This window comes from Bos indicus, chromosome 23, assembly GCF_029378745.1.
Source record: "Bos indicus isolate NIAB-ARS_2022 breed Sahiwal x Tharparkar chromosome 23, NIAB-ARS_B.indTharparkar_mat_pri_1.0, whole genome shotgun sequence".
Lineage (NCBI taxonomy): Eukaryota > Metazoa > Chordata > Mammalia > Artiodactyla > Bovidae > Bos > Bos indicus.
The window spans coordinates 28,354,519-28,369,282 of record NC_091782.1 but is presented as its reverse complement, the minus strand read 5'-3'; the positions used below and the strand labels follow the sequence as shown (position 1 = coordinate 28,369,282).

Sequence of the window (14,764 nt, the reverse complement as noted above, 5' to 3'; positions counted from 1 at the left end):
CCCCATAATCAAGTGGGTTGAGGGGAGAGGAAAATAGAAGCAGAGCTTTGTGTGTGGCAAAGAGCAAAGGCAGAACGTGGAACAGTAAAAAGGTGTCAGAGACTCGGCTCCTTCTGTCGAGGCCGCCTCTTCTGTGTCAGCTGCCTTGTTGGGGGCATGGTTTCTTATCCCCAAACCTAATTCCCTTATCAGTTGGCCTTCGGCCTGGGCATATAGGGATGGTTAGTTCTCACAGCAGCAGACTCTGTCCATGTAGCACCCAGAGCAGGGACCCAGCAGATCTGTAGTTTCTCCTGTTCTTATCTGGGGAACATCAGTTCTGGTGCCTCTGGGGCAGAAATGGTTGTCTTGTATGTATTGGGGCATTTGCTGGGAAAACTCTGAAAATCATGTGCTAATTTCTCAAAATCACTTTTGAAGTTTTTAGTGTTCAATAAAATTGTTTATGATTTCACGTGGCAAACCTTAATAGGATTTCCATACATATTGAATGAAACAGGAATTCAAATGGGGCGCTCCCGCTGGGAGGTGGAGGGTGGGATGGCAGTCCCAGGATGCAGAGGGGGCCAGGTACAGCCTCATTCTGGGGAAATTCTCAAGAACCCCAATCCACATTGAAAAGCAGATCCCCTGCAGGTAGTGAGGGTGAGTCCTGGTTGACTCCCTGGCTGAGCAATGCAGGAGGGCCTGCTCTGCCTCAGCCCAGCCCAGCAACTGGAGTGGAGCTGGGATTCCCCGGAAGGAGCAGGAAAGGCCAAGTGCAGCCTAGGGGCCTGGGCCGAGAGTGAGGGTTGGGGCGAGGCCAGGGGTGCTCCAGGGTCCGGTCAGGGGGAGAGTCCGTGGCAGTCCAATGTTTCTAGACAGGGCTGCTGTCCCCTGGGCCTCTGGATGGGCTTTCCAGTTCAGAGCTGCTGGCTCAGGGCTTGGGGGGAGGGGTGGGGCTGCAGGAGGTGGAGGTCAGGGTTGAGGTGGAGCCAAGCCGCGGGGCAGGTGCTTGTGCGGTGAGGAGGCCGAGAGCTGAGGAGAGAAAGGAACTGTGTGTGTGTCCACTCCTGGGCTAGAGGAACATGGAGCTGGGTCCTGTCTGTGAGGGAGCCTCGTGTTGCATTAGAGAATGGATCTGGGTTCAAGGCAGAAAGGCCTTGGGTTTTCGCTCTGGATCTTGTCCTTGTGTCCTGTCACTTCTGTCCCTGTCGTGGAGGGTGGTGGCAGCAGGGACAGATGATGATGTGGATGGAGTTAGGGGAGGAGCCCAGCAAGAAGAGCTGGGAAAAAGGAGGCAAAAAAGAACAGGTGTGTCTTCCCTCAGAGGAAGGCAGAATCTCACTTTGAAGCAACTGAAGGAGAATCTCTGAGGAAATGAAAAGCATTCTTCTGCACCCAGTTGGTCAGTGATTTATTGGTTTTTCTTTTTCCCCAGAGCCTATTAGCCTACAAGACCTGGATCAATGCCAGACAGAGCCAACTGATCATAATGGCCTCACACACCCAGAATTTCAGTCCTCGTGTCAGACTCCAGCTCCGTCAGTTTAACAGGGGAAGCTTAGAATCTGCTGCCAGGAGGCCTGAATTCAGTTCCTAGTTCTGGTCTTAATAGCACTTCTTCTTTTTTGTGTGTTCTGTTATTTATCTTATTATTTTTTAATTATTTTTATTTTATGTTTTATTTTTAACTGGAGAATACTTGCATTATACTGTATTGGTTTCTGCCATACAGCACTGTGAATGAGCCATAAGTGTACATGTATCTCCTCCCTCTGGAACTTCCCTCCCACCTCCCCCATCCCACCCCTCTAGGTCGCTGAGCACCAGGATGAGTACGTCGTTAGGTCCTGTTCCCTCCCTGCCTGGTGCACAGTAAGGCAATGGGAATAGAGAACTCATTCCATATCTGTGTATCTGAATGGGATGATATATTGTTTCATGGTTTCATTCAAGGTTAACATCATTCACGCAGTTTGCATGCATGTTTCGAGTGTTCTTGCATTTTAGTAAACTCTCAGGTGTCATTTATTGCACTCAGCTCTCATTAAGCATAAACTTTCATCCTCATTCATTTTCTTATGTGATTATTTAACCAAAGGCACACTTGTCTGTAAATTAAGAAGTCAAATATCTGTGCATGATTTCTCATGATACAGACTCTTATTATAATCCTGATTCTTCTCAATTTCTGCTTTCCCGTTGGTGACCACTTTGAATACTTTTTAGCTGATTCTTTTGGCTTTTATTTCCAAATCTCTAACCACGATGCCTTGTTAGAACTGCTGCTTGATTTTCTGTCACAGCCATTGTCTGTCGCATCGCACAGTGGCTGATGCAATAGTTGATAGTCATGCTTTCACGCTTCCCATTCCTTCAGCTCCCACTCTATTTACATATTGATCATACTTAGTTCATTCAGCTTTTTCTTTTCCATGACTGATACACTTGTCAATTAAAAAGATGCTCAACTTAAGACTTGTGAGTTAAGTTTTATTTGGGGCAAAATGAGGACTGCAGCCTGGGAGACAGCACCTCAGATAGCTCTGAGAAACGGCTCCACAGAGGTAAGGAGGGAAGGTCAGTATATATGATTTTGGTGAAGGGGGGAGTTCAGTGCAATCAAGCTTATCTTCCAAAGCTTTTCTGCTAGTCACAAGGAGCTGATCTCACCGTGAAAGCATTTAATGCTTTTCTACATATGAGAAAGTGAAGCGAACCAAAGGACTGGAAAAGGTCAGTTTTCATTCCAATCCCTAAGAAGGGCAATGCCAAAGAATGTTTAAACTACCATACAATTGTACTCATTTCACATGCTAGCAAAATTAGGCTCAGAATTCTTCAAGCTAGGCGTCAGCAGTATGTGAACCGAGAAGTTCCAGATGTACAAGCTGGGTTTAGAAAAGGCAGAGGAACCAGAGATCAAATTGCCAGCATTTGTTGGATCACAGAGAAAGCAAGGGAATTCCAGAAAAACACTTCCTTCAGCTTCATTGACTATGCTTAAGCCTTTGACTGTGTGGATCACAACAAACTTTTGAATGGTCTTAAAGAGATGGGAATACCAGACCACCTTACTTTTCTCCTGAAAACTGTATGCAGGTCAAGAAGCAACAGGTAGAACCAGACACAGAACTACGGACTGGTTTAAAATTGGGAAAGGAGTATAATAAGGCTGTACATTGCACCCTGCTTATTTAACTGATATGCAGAATACATCAGGCAAAATGCCAGGCTGGATGAATCACAAGTTGGAATCAAGATTGCCAGGAGAAATCAATATCAACAACCTCAGATAAGAACATGATACCACTTTAATGGCAGAAAGGGAAGAACTGAAGAGCCTCTTGATGAGGCTTTGTTTTTGCTGATTATGTTCTATGAAGCTCTCAGGAATTCAGCTCTAATGATTCCCCTGTTTGCATGAATGATTCAAGAAGTGTAGATACTTTGGATATTCCATCAGTTTTTCCTTTTTTGGAAATGTCATCCTGGACCCTGCTGACGAGCTCCCACCTGGTCTGGATTCTTCTGCATCTGGAGCAGAGCCATCCTCCGAGGATCTCCCTCCACCACCATCTGGGCAGCACTTTAAAGTGCTGTGGATACTGCATAGCACAGGGAACTCTACCCAGCACTCTCTAATGGTGTATATGTGGAAAGAATCTAGAAAAGAATGAATATATTTATAGGTGATTCACTGTATTGTACAGCAGAAAGAGACACAGCATTGTAAATCAATTACACTCCAATGAAAACAAAACAAACAAGTAAGCAAGCAGATGTCTACCCCGGATGGCATTTATTAGTCACTTGTTCTTTCAGCCAAACCCAAGTGCCTGCATTGTACCAGGTCAAGTTCCAGTTCCAGATCTTTGCTCTAACAATCGAAATTTGACATTCTTGTCCATCCCTCTCTCCCCCTCACCTGATTAGGAGCATTTCCACATTAGGAGACTTCCACACACAAAGAGTCTTGGTAGGAGGCAGAGACCACCTTCCTCCATTAAAGAAGAAAACGCACTCTCCCAAATATTCTTGCCAGAGCACACAGCATGAGGCTGAGGTCCCAGCACTCAGGTGACCATATGACAGAGTCTACTCAGGATGTTGTGACACAGAGAAGCTGGAACTATGCAGGATGCATCTGACAAGGGTGTCGAGAGTGGGAGTCACACCACCTCCAGTTGTCAGGAGCCTCAGTGATGGCCGTCCTCAGCTCGGGGTCCTCGCCCAACACGAGGGGCTCACGGTGTGAGCAGTGACGCTGTGCCCCAGCAGGGCCAAAACTTCCTTTGTGGGACCTGGCCTGGAGTGGACACTGGATCCTGTTCCCCTGTAGCCATATATATATAGTACTGTATGTCTAACTTTATTTGGATCCCATTGTTAGCTCCAAGAATAAGTGAGCAAAACTCAACCTGGAGAATAGTTTCAGAGAGCAAGGATTTCATTACGCTGAACTGTGAACCACTGCCTAAGTCTTCAGGTGGAATAAGAACTACATTATTTCTCAACATCACACCTCATAATTGACAATATGAATTGTCAATATAAATTCCCTTTTCTTTCTGAAGAAAAAAAATGCTTTAAATGTAGATTTAAGACTGATCTCTGGCCACTTGATGTATACCTCAGGGGTTCCTAAATTGGCTGATCATTGAATTGCTTGTGGGGCTTATTATGAAATGCTCAGCCTCTCGCCAGAACCACCTTCTCAGAGTATTAGGACAAGACCAAGGATTGCTTCTTTAACAACCTCTGTGTGTGAGGCTGATACACAGCATGTGGGAATCCTGGTCTACGTATGTTCCTGCTACTAAAAGTGTGATCTGAAGACCAGCAGCATCAGCACCAACCTTATTACAAATGCAGATTCTCAGGCTCCAATCCCACTGTCTAGATCTAATGAGGGTCAAGGGGAGCACCAGCATCCCCACCCTGGACACCGCACTAATCCTACAGGCTCCTCCACTGCATCACTCACCCTTCACCTCCTGATTCTGCTCAGCAGTTAGACTGATGCTTCTAACGAGCAGTCACACCAGGTCATCTTCTAGTCAAACCATCTTATGAGTCCACATCTTTCACAGACATCAGACACCTTCTAATATGCTGGAGGCCCACATGATCTGGCCAGACACTGATCTCATGTCAATTCCTCGATGCTCTAGCCACACCTGCCTCCTGGCTCTTCCTTGAACACACACTCTCCTGCCCTCCTGCATTTGCACTGGAGGTCCTCTGCCTGGAGAGAACTACCCCTAGACATGTTTGTGGACATTCTTTCATGTCCTTCACATCTTTACTCAAAGATCATCTCCTCAACGAGGCCTACACTGACCACCCTAGTAAAACAGCCACATTCCCTGTACCCACACACTTATACTCTGGGTCACCTTCCTCAGAGCACTTGCCAATCTCTAGGCAGACACTTCCCTCACTTATTAGGCTCACTCTGCCCCCCTCACCAGAACACACTGCATGAGGCCAACAAAGGGTGTCTGCTGTTAGTTCACTGAGGTTTCACTGATGCAAAAATAGAGCATCCTCTATCAGGCACACAACAAATACCAGATGAAGGAACGATCAGTGTAGACGCCTCTGTATTCTATCTTCATTAATGTGGACTCAGGCCACTTGCTCTCTTGCGGCAGCTACAGCACATCATCCATTCACACTGACATCAGTGCTGCCTGTGCTTTCCCCACAAGAGCTGATCACCCCTCCCTTCCACACCGACCAGTCTGCACTCTACACACTATGATATTTTCTCTTCAGAAAAGATCCCAGGCAGACAGGTCGCATATTCCTCTTGCTGTGACTATTAGGCACTGCTTTTTAAATCCAGGAGTTTGGATTGGAAGAGGTCTGCAGTCTCCCCACCTCCTCACGTTATGCCAATAGGAGCACAGACACATTCACACGCAGCTGCAGAAAGAGGGGTCTGGGGATCTGATGTCACAAAGTGGGACCGAGTATCACTCAGTCCTCACAAGGCAGCTGTCTCACACTGTGAGAGAAAAGAATCAGGAAGCAGTTCAGTCAGTCATGTAAGGGCTGACATTCTCCACAGCCCCCCACACGCTCACATGTCCCACTCAGAGACCCCCGCCACCCCGTGTGTCCCCTCTGCCCCAATCTAGATGCCCTAGGGTCTCACCTTTAGGAACCGTGAGAGACATGTCAGAGCCCTAGGGACTGTCAGTGACTGGGGGAGAACAAGACCAGAGCGTGGTCAGAACCCACAGGAGAGAAACTGGAGAAGGTACTTTGAGGAGGGTGAGTCCCGCATGGCCTCCTGTCTGCACCCTCACAAGGGTCTCAGGAATCACCCCTCCATACTTACTTGCAGCCTGGGTGTAGCCCCTTCCTTATTCACTTGTGAGAAGAAAGTATCACGTGAGCGACCAGGGAGAAGATGGAGTCATGAGATCCTAGAGGAACTCCCCAGTCCTCTAGGATCGTGGACGACAAAGACCACTTTGGTCACAACTGTGACCAAAAATCCAGGACCGACTCAGGAACATGAAGGAAGGAGGCGTGGGGGGACTGGACCACCTGCCCTCTTGGAGGTCTGTCCTCAGCACGGACATTCCCTCCTGACCTTCAAATGCTGAGAAACAGGCCCCCAACTGGAATTATGAAGATGAAAAATTTGTCTTTCATTTTCACATGTACTTTACAAAAGGGTCAGTCTTAGCATCAGCTCAGATTCCATATGTGTGTGGAGGGTACTTTCCAGTAACGAGGCAGGCAAACTTCCACCTGGGCCAGAAACCCACCCAGTGAGACAAGAAAACTCAGATCCCTCCCTCCTTTCCCTACCTGAGTGCTTCTTCCTCCAAATCACAGCTCCAATCACCACAGCTCCAGTGACCAAGAGGAGAACCAGGCCAACAATGATGCCCATGATGAGGATGGAGGGCTGAGGAGGTTCTGTGGAAGAAAGGGAAGAGGCCCAGACTTCAGGCTTCAGTCCTGACCTTGTTGAACATGTCCAGAAGGGCTCCTGCCTTATCTGAGAAGAAGCTCCATTCTGACCCCCTCCTTACTCCATCTCAGGGTGAGGGGCTCCTGAAGCCCCTCATGCTTCACACGGCACATGTATCTCTGCTCCTCTCCAGAAGGCACCACCAGGGCTGCCCACTTCTGGAAGGCTCCATCCCCTGAAGGCCTGGTCTCCACAACCTCCATGTCCTGAGTCTGGTCCTCCCCATCACGCTGCCAGGTCAGTGAGATCTCCTCAGGGTAGGAGCCCAGGGCCCAGCACCTCAGGGTGACCTAATGTCAGAGATGCAGTGATGGGCCACTCGTGTCTTTGGATGGCCTGAAGAGGAAGAATCAGAAAATTCACATTCCTTGGGGCACTGAAGCAGAACCACATGACTATGCTGAGAATGGAGGAGATAATGGGTTTGACAGAAGCAGCACAAACACCAGACACCAGCCTGGACTCCCGGGTCTGGGAAAAACTTCTAGCTCTTGCAAAGTTCTGGAGTCGGGGTGAGTGCCAAGGTAGGAGACTCCATGGAAGGGGAAATGACAGATTAATGGTCCTGATTTGGGTGGAGGCTGAATGTCTCAGAAAAGCTGGAGTCTGGCCTCCTAAGATGGTCTCAGGGTGAGAACAGACCTTGAGAGGGAAACTCATGGTTCACAAGATGGCAGTTAGGGTCAAAGGGCACTGCTGACCAGTTATTTCAGGAATGGTTTTCTGTTTCTTATCCAAAAACACTGAATGCTTTAACTGTCCTTCAGAGAAATGGGGCCACTGGTGTGTCACTGTCTTCTACAGAATATGAAAACCTGGGGGATTCCCCCTCTCCAGACAAGAAGTTGGGGCGGTGTTCCCAGAAGGAGCCCATTTTCCTCTCCTCGTGGAAAGCCGGCTCCAGCCTGAGACGAGATCAGGGAGGCCTGGTGCCCCTCGTACCTGCGCTCAGCAGCGTGTCCTTCCCCTTCTCCAGGTGGCTGAGGAGCCACTGCACGCACTTGACCTCCAGGTCGTTCTGTTGGATCTCTGCCTCACCAGAGATTACCCACTTGCGCTTGGTGATCTCGGCCACCGTGTCCGCCGCGGTCCAGGAGCGCAGGTCTTCAGAGAGAGGTGTCCGCACCGTCATAGGCGGTCTGCCGGAACCCGCGGAGGAGGCGCCCGTCTGGCCCCACGTCGCAGCCAAACACAAACTGGTAGGTATGAGACCTTGACCCGCCCCCACCATCCGCGGAGATTAAACCCAAACTGAAAAAGAAATTGGGTAAAATGTCCGAGTGTCCGGCCGGAAAGGCACAACAGACTTTGCGAAGAGAAAGTGAAAGTCGAGGAGACTAGGGATCCCCAACACAGTCCCTGCCCCAAACAAGGCCCTTGACTCTGAGAACCTGAGATCCTGAGAACCAGATCCGGTACCTGGGACTTTGCCCTGATCCCTCCTCTCCTGCACCGAGAATTGTGCAGTCACACGGTCCCCGAGTCCTGACCCAGCGACTGTGTAGTCAGAGATTTTCAGAACATTTTGGTCAGGATATTTATACAGTCCTGCAAATTAGTGAGGACCCCAAGGATAATTTTGTTTATGTGGTTACCTCTATCGATATCTCCTGTAGAAGAAATAACAGTTTAAACATTTTCAACTAATTTATTTAGAATAATGTTAATAACCCATGATTTTTATATGAAAAAAAACTATTTCTCCAAATAAACTCTATAGTGGGAACAGTGAAAGTTTTTTCATTATTATATTTTTGCAAGTCTTTTCCTTGTCTGTCTCACTGGATTTTATGTTTGCTTTTGCATTGAATCCGTTATTTTCATTGAAATCTATGAAAATAAAAAGGACCACACATGTAGGAGTAATATTTTTAATAACCTTTCCTGTTATTTGTGGATGTTCATCTTTGATACAAAGCTAAAACTACGCAAGTGGTAGTTTCTTAAAGGTTATTTTTTCAGTGGACCTGAAACAATATCACTATTTCCTATTCTGTTCCATTAAAATCCATAAGCCTGTTTTGCGCACTGGATGTCACTTATACTAATGTAAGATTTTTTAAAAGTAATTCATTGTTTCTCTAAGTTTTATAGCTCTTCCACTGTCATTCCTTCTTTCAAATAAAAATTGGCTTAAAGCTCAACATTCAGAAAACTAAGATCATGGCATCTGGTCCCATCACTTCATGGCAAATAGATGGGAAAACAATAGAAACAGTCAGAGACTTTTATTTTCTTTGGCTCCAAAATAACTATAGATGGTGACTAAGCCATGAAATTAAAAGATGCTTGCCCCTTGGAAGAAAAGCTATGACCAACCTAGACAGCGTATTAAAAAGCAGATACATTACTTTGCCAATAAAGGGCATCTAGTCAATGCTGTGGTTTTTCCAGTAGTCATGTATGGATGTGAGAGTTGGACTATAAAGAAAGCTGAGCACCAAAGAATTGAATGTTTTGAACTGTGGTCTTGGAGAAGACTCTTGAGAGTCCATTGGACTGCAAGGAGATCAAACCAGTATATCCTACAGGAAATCAGTCCTGAATATTCATTAGAAGGACTGATGCCGAAACTGAAGTTCCAATTCTTTGGCCACTTGATGCAAAGAGCCAACTCATTAGAAAAGACTCTGCTGCTGGAAAAGATTGAAGGCAGGAGGAGAAGGGGACAACAGAGGATGAGATGATTGGATGGCAAAACTGATTCAGTGGACATGAGTTTGAGCAAGCTCCTGGAGATGGTGCAGGACAGGGAAGCCTGGCGTGCTGCAGTGCATGGCGTCGCAGAGTTGGACACGACTGAGCAGCTGAACAACAAAAAGAATGTTAACTAAGTTCCTTTCAGAAGAACAAAGAAATTTGGAAGTTTGAAGACACGCTGAGAATAATTACTGTTCTCAGATGATGTTCAGACTTCTAAAGGTCCCTAAAAAGACGGTTTATTGTTGCTACTTTTATCACCTTTCATTTGTGTTTTTTCATCTTCATTTTGTTCTATAATTCATTTTCTCCCCAGGAAAATGTGCACGACTACTCTGAAATGTCACAATAAGATTTCATTTCAATAATTCAACATCAAATGCTGTACAGTTAGGATAAACATGAATAAACAGAAAGCACCAGATCCAAAACTGTAGGAGTGCTCTGCTTTACTTGGTCTTCGTGACTGGAAGTTTAAAGGGCAATGACTTAAGTTTGTAATGATTAAACACTGATCATCCTCTTTCACTTCTGACCTACCACCTTGAAACTATTATACATTTATACTAAATGGACAAAACACTCTAACGTTATCTTCTTTGACAGTTTCCTGGGAGAAATGTTTAAATCTAAACTGAACGTGTTTGTGAATACTGGTGGTAGCTGAAATACCTTTACAATGCAGACTGCAAGGAAGAAATTGCCCTTTCTGTCTTGAATCACAGCTAACTTCGGTTTATAAGTAGCATTAAGGGATTTTATACTAGTTTCATCACAATGTCAGACAAATCTGAGTTCAGTTCCAACACTTGCCACTGCTGTACATCTGTCTATCTATCTACCTATCAATCTACTTGTCACAGTCTTCATCTACCTTTCAACCTACTGTAAATATTCAATACTGATCATGACAATCACAATAAAAATATCTAGCTGTATCTCTTTATTCACAAATGAGACAAATTCGATGGCATGGCCAAATTCATAGGCCTAGCTTATTGGTGAAAATCCATAGCCCTCTTTTTCTTGTTGTCCAACTCTTTGCTACCCCATGGACTGCAGCACACAGGCTTCGCTGTCCTTCACTATTGCCTGAAGTTTGCCCAAACTCATGTCCATCGAGTCGGTGATGCCACCCAACCATCTCATCCTCTGTTGTCCCCTTCAACTCCTGCCTAAAATCTTTCCTGAAAGCAGGGTCTTTTCCAATGAGTCCATTCTTCAAATCAAGTGGTCAAAGTATTGGAGCTTCACCTTCAACATCAGTCCTTCTAGTAAAAATTTGGGGTTGATTTCCTTTAAGATTGGCTGGTTTGATCTTGCTGTCCAAGGGACTCTCAAGAGTCTTCTCCAACATCACAGTTCAAAAGCATCAATTCTTCGGCACTCTGCTTTCTTTAGAGTCCAATTCTCACATCCATACATGAATCCTGGAAAAACCATAGCTTTGACTAGATGGCCCTTTGTTGGCAAAGTAGTGTCTCTGCTTTTTAATATGCTGTCTAGGTTGTTCATAGCTTTTCTTCCAAGGAGCAAGCGTCTTTTAATTTATTGGCTGCAGTCACTATCTGCAGTGATTTTGGAGCCCCCAAAATAAAGTCTCTGTTTCCATTGTTTTCCCATCTATTTGCCATGAAGTGATAGAACCGGATGCCATGATCTTAGTTTTTTGAATGCTGAGCTTTAAGCCAGCTTCTTCACTCTCCTTTTTCACCTTCCTCAAGAGGCTCTTTAGTTCCTCTTCGCTTTCTGCCATTAGGGTGGTGTCATCTGCCTATCTGAGGTTTCTCTCCGTGACCTTGATTCCAGCTTGTGTTTCATCTAGCCAGGCATTTCACATGAGGTATTCTGCACAGAAGTTAAATAAACAGAATGACAGTATACAGCCCTGACGCACTCTTTCCCCAATTTGGAACCAGTCAGTTGTTCCATATCCGGTTCTAACTGTTGCTTCTTGACCTGCAGACAGATTTGGCAGGAGGCAGGACAGGTGGTCTGATATTCCCATCTCTTTAAGAATTTCCCACAGTTTGTTGTAATCCACACAGTCAAAGGCTTTGGCGAAGTCAATAAGGTAGAAGTAGATGTTTTTCTGGAATTCTCTTGCTTTTTCGATGATCCAACTGATGTTGGCAATTTGATCTCTGGTTCCTCTGCCTTTTCTAAATCCAGCTTGAACAGCTGAAAGTTCTCAGTTCACATACTGCTAAAGCATAGCTTGAAGGACTTGGAGCATAATCTTGCTAGCTTGTGAAATGAGAGCAATTGTCTGGTAGTTTGAAGATTCTTCGGCATTGCCTTTCTTTGGGATCAGAATGAAAACTGACCTTTCCCAGTCCTGTGGCCATTGCTGAGTTTTCGAAATTTGCTGACATATTGACTGAAGCACTTTTACAGCATCATTTTTTAAGATTTGAAATAGCTCAGCTGGAATCCCATCACCTCCACTAGCTTTGTTCATAGTGATGCTTCCTAAGACCCACTTGACTTCACATTCCAGAATGTCTGGCTCTACGTGAGTGATCACACCGTCATGGTTATCTGGGTCTTTAAGATCATTTCTGTATAGTTCTTCTGGAAGTATTCTTGCCACCTCTTCTTAATATCTTCTGCTTCTGTTAGGTCCCTACCGTTTCTGCCCTTTATTGTGCCCATCTTTGCATGAAATGTTCCATTGGTATCTCTAATTTTCTTGTAGAGATTTCTGGTCATTCTATTGTTTTCCTCTATTTCTTTGCATTGATCATTTAGCAAGGCTTTCTTATCTCTCCTGGCTATTCTATGGAACTCTACTCTAAGATGGTGTATCTTTCCTTTTCTCCTTTGCCTTTTACTTCTCTTCCTTTCTCAGCTATTTGTCAGGCCTCCTCAGACAACCATTTTGCCTTTTTGCATTTCTTTCTCTTCGGGATGATTTTGATCAGCACCTCCCGTACAATGTCATGAAACTCTATTCATACTTTTTCAGGCACTCTGTCTATCATATCTAATCCCTTGAATCTATTTGTCACTTCTACTGTATAATCATAAGGGATTTGATTTAGGTCATACCTGAATGGCCTAGTGGTTTGCCCTACCTTCTTCAATTTAAGTCTAAACTTGGCAATAAGGACTTCATGATCTGAGCCACAGTCAGCTCCTGGTCTTGTTTTTGCTGACTGTGTAGAGCTTCTCCACCTTTGGCTGCAAAGAATACAATCAATCTGATTTCACTCTTGATCATCTGGTGATGTCCTTGTGTAGAGTCATTTCTTGTGTTGTTGGTAGATGGAGTTTGCTGTGACCAGTGTGTTCTCTTGGCAAAACTCTGTTAGCCTGCTTCATTTTGTACTTCGGGGCCAAACTTGCCTGTTACTCAAGGTATCTCTTGACTTCTTACTGTTGCATTCCAGTCTCCTGTGATGAAAAGGACATCCTTCTTTTGGCATTAGTTCTAGAGGATCTTGTAGGTCTTCATAGAACTGTTCAACCTCAGCTTCTTTGGCATTAATGTTTGGGGCATAGACTTGGATAACTGTGTTATTGAATGGTTTGCCGTGGAAATGAATGGAGATCATTCTGTCGTTGTTGAGATTGCACCCAACTTCTGCATTTTGGACTCTTTTGTTGACTCTGAGTGTTGCTCCATTTTCCTAAGAGATCCTCACTCACAGTAGTAGATATAATGGTCATCTGAATTAAATTCACCCATCCAGTCCTGGTTAGTTCACTGATTCCTAAACTGTCAGGGTTTACTCTTGCCATCTCCTGTTTGAGCACTTCCAATTTACCTTGATTCATGGACCTAACATTCCAGGTTCCTATGCAATATTATTCTTTGCAGCATCAGACTTTATTTTCACCACCAGCTACAACTGGGCATTGTTTCCACTTTGGCTCCGCCTCTTCATTCCTTCTGGAGCTATTTCTCCACTCTTCCCCAGTACCATATTGGACACCTACCAACCTGGAGGTTCACCTTCTGTGTCATATATTTTTGCTTTTTCATACTGTTCATGGGGTTCTCAAGGCAAGGATAATGAAGTGGTTTGCCATTCTGTTCTCCAGTGGACCACGTTTTGTCAGAACTCTCTATCATGACTTGTCGTCTTGGATGGCCCTACATGGCATGGCGCGTAGTTTCACTGAGTTAGAATGAAATTAGGTTGTGGTCCATGGGAACAGTTTGGTTAGTTTTCTGTGATTGTGGTTTTCATTCCGTCTGCCCTCTGATGGATGAGAATAAGAGGCTTGTGCAAGTTTCCTGACGCAAGGGACTGGCCGTGGGGAAAAGCTTTGCCCATCTTGTTCTGGTGGGCAAGGCCATGCTCAGTAAGTCTTTAATCCAGTTTTCTGCTGATGGGTGGGCCCGTGTTCTCTTCCTGTAGTTAGACCTGAAGCCAAACTATGGTAGGGGGAACAGCAACCTCCTGCAAAAGGACTTATGCCAGCACGCCACACCTCCCAGGACTGTTGCAGTCAAGTGGCCCTGACCCCAAGGCAGGCCACTGTTGACCCTTGCCTCCGCCAGAGACTCCCTAACACTCACAGGCAAGTCTGGCTCGGTCTCTAGTGCGGACACTGCTCCTTTCTCCTGGGGCCTGGTGCACACAAGGTTTTGTTTGTGCCCTCCAAGGGCCTCTGTTTCCTCAGTCCTGCCAAAGTTCTGTAATTAAATCCCTGTGACTTTCAAAGTCACTTTCCCTGAGGTTACTCTTATTTTCAGGGCTTCCATTCACAAATGTATCAAGCTAGTCTGATGACTAGCTGGCTTAAAACTCAACATTCAAAAAACTAAGACCATGGCATCTGGTTCTATCACTTCATGGCTAATAGATGGGAAACAATGGAAACAGTGACAGACTTTATTTCCTTTGGCTCCAAACTCACTGCAGATGGTGACTGCAGTCATGAAATTAAAAGACGCTTGCTCCTTGGAAGAAAAGCTATGACCAACCTAGAGAGCATATTAAAAAGCAGAGACATGGCTTTGCCATCAAAGGTCTGTCTAGTCAAAACTATGGTTTTTCCAGGATTCATGTATGGATGTGAGCGTTGGACCATAAGGAAAGCTGAGCAGTGAAGAGTTGATGCTTTTGAGCTGTGGTA

General features: G+C 45.4%; 1 pseudogene; it reads right to left on the bottom strand.

Annotated features, from left to right (window-relative positions):
- Positions 1-5,990: 5,990 nt before the first annotated feature.
- On the bottom strand, positions 5,991-13,786 carry LOC139178829 (BOLA class I histocompatibility antigen, alpha chain BL3-7-like; annotated as a pseudogene).
- Between the last annotated feature and the right edge of the window lie 978 nt (positions 13,787-14,764).